At 38.8% G+C, this 6,751-nt stretch overlaps 1 pseudogene; it reads right to left on the reverse strand.

Moving 5' to 3' along the window:
- Nucleotides 1-245: 245 nt before the first annotated feature.
- On the reverse strand, nucleotides 246-345 carry LOC113292094 (annotated as a pseudogene).
- Between the last annotated feature and the right edge of the window lie 6,406 nt (nucleotides 346-6,751).

Consider the following 6,751-nt stretch of genomic DNA (forward strand, 5'->3'; position numbering starts at 1 on the left):
ATTTTTAGGGAAATAAAATGAAAACCTTTATTACCATGCTAGGGATTTTGAGGAAATTTGTAGTACTCTAAGAATTAGAGGCTTAGATGATGATGCTTTGAAACTTAGGTTATTCCCATTTTCCCTGAAAGATAAGGCCAAGTCGTGGCTATATAGTTTGGACTCCGAGTCAATTGAGACATATGAACAACTTACATCTGCCTTTTTCAATAAGTTTTTCCCTAGGCACAAAACATCGTCTATTAGGACGCAAATATGCACATTTTCACAACAAGAGGGAGAATCTTTATATAGGTATTTGGAAAGGTTCAATGATTTATTATCCCAGTGTCCTCATCATGGTTTAGAAAAGTTTAGTCTAGTTCAGATCTTTATGATGGTTTAGATTATTCCACAACGACCATGGTTGATTCTTTATGCACTGGTGGATTTGAAAACCAAACTGTTGATGCGGCGGTGAAATTTTTTAATCAAATCGCCGAAAAAACCCAGCAATGGGAAAATAGTAGGGCACCCCAGAAAACAATTCTTTTAAGTAGAGGAAACGTTAATAGGGTAGAAGGAGGCTATGAATCATATGCCAAAATTGTTGCTATAGCAAAAAGGTTAAAAGCCTTAGAAGTGGGCCAGACTAGTGGTAGAGTGGAGCCTTTTTGGGAAGGCCATAATATTGAAGAGCAAGCCAATGCTCTATATAATAACACTAGATTTGATAACCGTCAAAAGATTGACCCATATTCAGAAACCTATAATCCTGGTTGGAGAAACCATCCGAACCTTTCGTGGTCTAAGGGCCAAAGTCAAGGTCAGTTTAGTAATTCTAATGCTCCCCCAGTTTTTGCTATACTAAGAATCCTTCAGGACTAGCTCAGTTTCAGAATCAGTCAGATAAGAAAATCCTAAGTTTAGAGGAATCTCTCGCCTTGTTAACTCAGCAAACTGGAAAATTTCAGTTATCCGTAGAACAGAGTCTACAAGCTAGTAACAGGATAGCACAAGAAAATAGTCAGGCTATTTCCGAGTTAAAAACCCAGGTTGGTCTGATAAGTGATTCTTTGAGATAAAAAGGTAAGTTTCCTAGTCAAACACAACCCAACCCTAGAGGAGTTCATGAATTAGGTGCAAAACCATCGAATCAATTGAACGTTGTTAGAACCCTTAGAAGTGGTAGAGTTGTAGACAATAAGGTAACCATGCCCGATAGTGAACATACTGTAGTTCACCCCTCAAAATCTCACCTCTCAGGACCAGTAGCTGAAGAGACTGATAAAGTTTCTGATGATGTGAATTCGGTTCCTGAAAGGTCTGATTTTATGCCTAGAGCCCCATTTCCTCAGCTATTAGTACCAACAAAGAAGGAATCGAACTTTAATAACATAGTGGAGGTTTTTAAGCAAGTTACCATAAACCTTCCCTTATTAGATGCAATTAGGAAAATTCCTGCTTATGCCAAGTTCCTTAAGGATATGTGTACGTGAAAGCGAAAACTTAACGTCCATAAGAAAGCCTTTTTAGCTAGCCACGTAAGTTCAATCATTCAGAACACCACAACTCCAAAGTACAAAGACTCGGGTTCTCCTACCATTGCTTGCACAATAGGTAACTTACGGGTAGAAAAAGCTTTACTTGACTTAGGAGTCAGTGTGAACTTACTTCCATTCCATGTATACTTACAGCTAGGACTTGGTCAAATGAAACCTATTCAGATGACACTGCAGTTAGCTGATAGGTCTGTTAAAATCCCTCCAGGTGTTATCGAGGATGTTCTTATTGAGGTCGACAAGTTTATTTATCCAGTGGATTTCGTGGTCCTATATACCCAACCTGTCCCTGACCCAGAGAACCAGATACCTGTGATTTTAGGTCGCCCATTCTTAGCTACGTCTAATGCGATCATTAACTATCGAAATGGTGTGATGAGTTTATCTTTTGGTAATATGAATATGGAGATGAACATTTTTAATGTCAGTAAGCAACCTCATGAGCTAGATGACACATGTGTTGAAGAAGTGAACATGATAGAAACCTTAGTTTAGGAGTCATTACCAAACATTTTGTCTGAAGACCCATTAGAAAGTTGTCTATCCCATTTTGGTTTAGATTTTGACGACGATATCACTATTGAACAGGTGAATGCTCTATTAGATTCTACCAATGTGTTAGACACTGATAGATGGAAATCTAGGTTCGAACTGTTACCAGTTTCTGAGACTACCCTAATTCCTTCTTTAGAAGAGCCCCAAAAGTTGGACCTTAAACCACTACCCGGTACTCTAAAGTATGTGTTTTTAGGCCCATCTGAGACTTTACCTGTGATTGTAGCTTCCGATTTGGATAGTGATCAGGAAAGTAGGTCAGTAAATGTATTTCAAGACAATAAGGAAGCTTTAGGGTGGACTATAGCAGACATTAAGGGTATAAGTCCTACTGTGTGTATGCATCAGATTCATTTAGAGGAAGACTCCAAACCTTCTAGGGAGATGCAACGTAGACTGAAACCTAACATGAAAGAGGTAGTTCAAAAAGAGATGCTTAATTTGTTAGAAGCGGGTATTATTTACCCAATTTCAGACAGTAAGTGGGTCATCCCTGTTCAGGTTGTCCCCAAGAAATCAGGTATCACTGTAGTCCAGAATGATGATAATGAATTAATCCCAACCCGAGTGACCACGGGATGGCGTGTGTGTATTGACTATAGGAAATTGAACAAGGTCACAAGGAAGGATCACTTTCACCTTCCTTTTATCGACCAAATGCTAGAGCGATTAGCTGGACATAGTCGCTATTGCTTCTTATATGGCTACTCCGGTTATAATCAGATCGTTATTGCCCCAGAAGACCAAGAGAAAACCACTTTTACCTGTCCCTTTGGTACCTTTGCGTATAGACGCATGCCTTTCGGGTTATGTAATGCCCCTGCGACTTTTTAGCGTTGTATGATGAGCATATTTTCTGATATGGTAGAACGGTTTTTAGAGGTCTTTATGGATGATTTTTCAGTGTTTGGTTCATCTTTTGATAAGTGCTTGCATCATTTGACATTAGTGTTGACTAGGTGTAAGGAAAAGAATTTAGTGCTTGATTGGGAAAATGCCATTTCATGGTTGAATTAGGAATTGTCTTAGGGAACATCGTTTCTTCAAAGGGTATAGAAGTAGACAAAGCCAAAATTGACCTTATTAAGACTCTACAGGTCCCAAAAACCGTAAAAGATATTAGGTCATTCTTTGGGCATGCAGGTTTTTACCGTCGATTCATTAAGGATTTTAGCTTGATTTCTAGACCTCTTTGCAATTTGCTTACAAAAGATGTTAAGTTTGTCTTTGATGATGCTTTCTTAAAGGCTTTTGATAATCTTAAAACTTTACTCACTACTGCCCCGATAGTCCAGGCACCTAACTGGAACCTACCCTTTGAAATTATGTGTGATGCTTCAGATTATGCTATAGGCGTTGTGCTAGGTCAGCGAGAAAAAAAATTACTCCATGTGATTTACTATGCTAGCAAAACTCTGAATGATGCCCAAATGAACTATACAACTACCGAGAAGGAATTGCTAGCCATCGTGTTTGCCTTGGATAAGTTTAGATCCTATTTATTAGGTTCCAATATCGTAATCTATACTGATCATGCTGCTTTGAAATACCTTTTGTCTAAAAAGGATACCAAACCTAGATTGATTAGATGGATCCTTTTGTTACAAGAATTTTGTACAGACATTAGAGACAAAAAGGGGTGCAGAGAATGTAGTAGCAGACCACTTGTCTAGGCTAGTTGTTAGTTCCCCTAACAATTCCCTTCATATAAGGGAAAGTTTTCCTGATGAACAATTGTTCTCTGTTTCCCAATCACCTTGGTATGCAAATATAGTGAATTATCTTGTTATTGGTCGAATGCCTCAACATTGGGGTAAGCAAGATCGTTCTAGGTTTTTAGCCGAGGTTAAGCATTTCTTTTGGGACGATCCTTATCTGTTTAAGTATTGTCCGGATCAGATTATTAGGAGATGTGTATCTGAGAGTGACCAGTCTAGTATTATCTCCTTTTGTCATTAACATGCATGTGGGGGTCATTTTAGTGCTAAGAAGACTGCTGCTAAGATTTTGCAGTGTGGATTTTACTGGCCTTCGTTGTTTAAAGATTCCCATAGTCATTGTGTTTCTTGTGAGCGTTGCCATAAGTTAGGAACCATTTACCGTAGAAATATGATGCCTTTGAACACTATTTTAGTGATTGAGGTCTTTGATGTGTGGGGCATTTTTTTTATGGGTCCATTTCCTATTTCGTTTGGTTATTTTTACATACTTGTCGCTGTAGACTATGTGTCTAAGTGGGTTGAGGCGGTTCCGTGTAAAACGAATGACCACAGGGTCGTAGTCCAGTTTTTGAAAGAGAATATACTTACACGTTTTGGTACGCCGCGTGCTATAATTAGTGATGGAGGTTCACACTTTTGTAATAGGCCATTTGCTCTTTTAATGAAACAATATGGTATTACCCATAAAGTAGCAACCCCATATCACCCTCAGACTAGTGGTCAGGTAGAGGTTTCCAATAGGGAAATTAAACGTATTCTAGAGAAAACAGTTAATCCAAACAGGACAAACTGGTCGTCGAGGCTTACTGATGCCTTATGGGCATACCATACTGCGTTTAAGACACCCATTGGAATGTCACCTTATCGTTTAGCGTTTGGCAAGGCATGTCACGTACCTGTTGAGTTAGAGCATCGATCCTATTAGGCTATTAAGAACTTAAACTTTTCACTTGACAAGGAAGGAGCTCAAAGAAAGCTCCAGCTCAATGAGTTGGACGAGATTCTTAGAGATGCATACGATAGTGCTAAGGAGTATAAGAACAAAATGAAACTTGTGCATGATAGGAATATTTTACGAAAGTCATTTTCTCCAGGTCAAAAATTTCTTCTGTATGACACTCATTTGCATCTATTCCCCGTGAAGTTGCGCTCTCGGTGGACCGGTCCATTTGTGGTCCAGACTGTTTTTCCACATGGCGCTGTTGAGATTGAGACACCAGATGGTAGTAGTTCTTCGAAGGTTAAAGGTCAGCGATTGAAGCCCTTTTTCGAGCCTTTTCCTACGGGTGATGTTGAGGAGGTCCCTCTGGAGGACCCTGTTTACCTTGATTGACCATCGAGGCGATTTTGTATGTTGTATAATATTTTTGTAGGTTTTTGGTTACACTTCACCCAGGTACTATCTTTCCGACTTCTCTCTTTACTATTTCCTCATGTTACTTATATTTTTGGTATTGTTCTTTAATTAGAAACATTGAGGACAATGTTAGATTTAAGTTTGGGGGTGGGGTAGAACTTTTTGTTACCTTTTCGTTGCAATAATTAAACTCCAGAGCCTAGAAATTTATGCCTATTAAGGATGGCACTAACCAATCTAAGTGGATGGAAGCATTTTGGTTTTAGGAGTTGAGGAACCAATCTAACTAGACGACAACATCTAAAGAGTCTATTCATAAAAGCACAAAGCTCAGGTGTTAGAAATAACATGATAATTTCACCATATCTCGTTGAGTCCTTTTCACTTATGTTTTTTATTTTGTTTTTAAACTATGTTTCTCTAATTGATTAGGTGGGGCTCACGATTCAAGTTGTTACCAATGCTAAGGTGAATTAGAGTGATTGAGATACAAAAAAAAAAAAAAGTTGAGAAAAAGTTGGAAAAAAAAACTGAGACCAGACCATCAGACCAACTGGAATAAATTCAATAAAGTCGACCACTGGAACCCTTGTATATGCCAGTTGTGTTGAGCTAGAGCTAGGATTATCAATCACTGGTCCCTTGTATATGCCAGTGTGTTGATATTAGTCAGAATAGTATCTCAGTCCATTATGATAGGTTCATTTTGGTGGAGGCCTTCAGACAGATATGAGAAACACCGTTCACCTAGTAAACATCAAAAACATCTATGTTTTTCTCTATATCCATCTTCTTGATCTATCCATGTGATTAGTTTTGACTCCGGATATTTATGTCCATAGTGCGACTATCTGAGTAGAGCTCTGTCACTTATATATGAATTTTAGTATGCTAGAGTGAAAACTCGTGTACAACAATTGGAATTTCGCATCAGGGTACTTCCTCCTGTAGTCAATAAGTATGCCAACCAAGGAGATTCTTTAGTGCCTTCCAAGGTTCTGTGTAGATAGCTAGGGTCTAGAGTATAAAGGTTTTGTGGGTATACCTTTGGTAAGCCCTCCGGAGACAACACTCCGCCACCAGGGACACCTAGGGGTTTAAAGGCTTATTGCATACGCTAAATGCAATCGACGATGCCTGCGACAGTGAGTTAGGATTTTATTTCTATTTTATTTTTGCTCGAGGACTAGCAAATAATAGGTTTGGGAGTATTTGATAGACACATTTTTGTATCCGATTTGTCTCGATTCTATATATTGTTATGGCTCATTTTTGTACTTATTATGGTGTTTTATTTATTTGTAGGTATTTTTGGCCAATAAACATTTTTAGAAAAAATTGGCTCGAAAAGTTGTCGGAAAGCACCCGGAGGACACTCGTTATTCGGACCTCCGGTTTGGATAAGGGGCACCCTTAGGGAACCCCTTAAGGAAGCTTCTAAAGGCACCCCTACTTTGGTTAGGGGGCATCCATGTTCTTCCCTATTTGAACAGAAAATTGGCGGGAAATATTTGGCAGTTGGGAACAAAATTAGGGTTCATATTTTGGAGGGGTTTACACGAGATTCAATCTCGGAT

Source organism: Papaver somniferum, chromosome 6 (genome assembly GCF_003573695.1).
Source record: "Papaver somniferum cultivar HN1 chromosome 6, ASM357369v1, whole genome shotgun sequence".
NCBI classification, from domain to species: domain Eukaryota; kingdom Viridiplantae; phylum Streptophyta; class Magnoliopsida; order Ranunculales; family Papaveraceae; genus Papaver; species Papaver somniferum.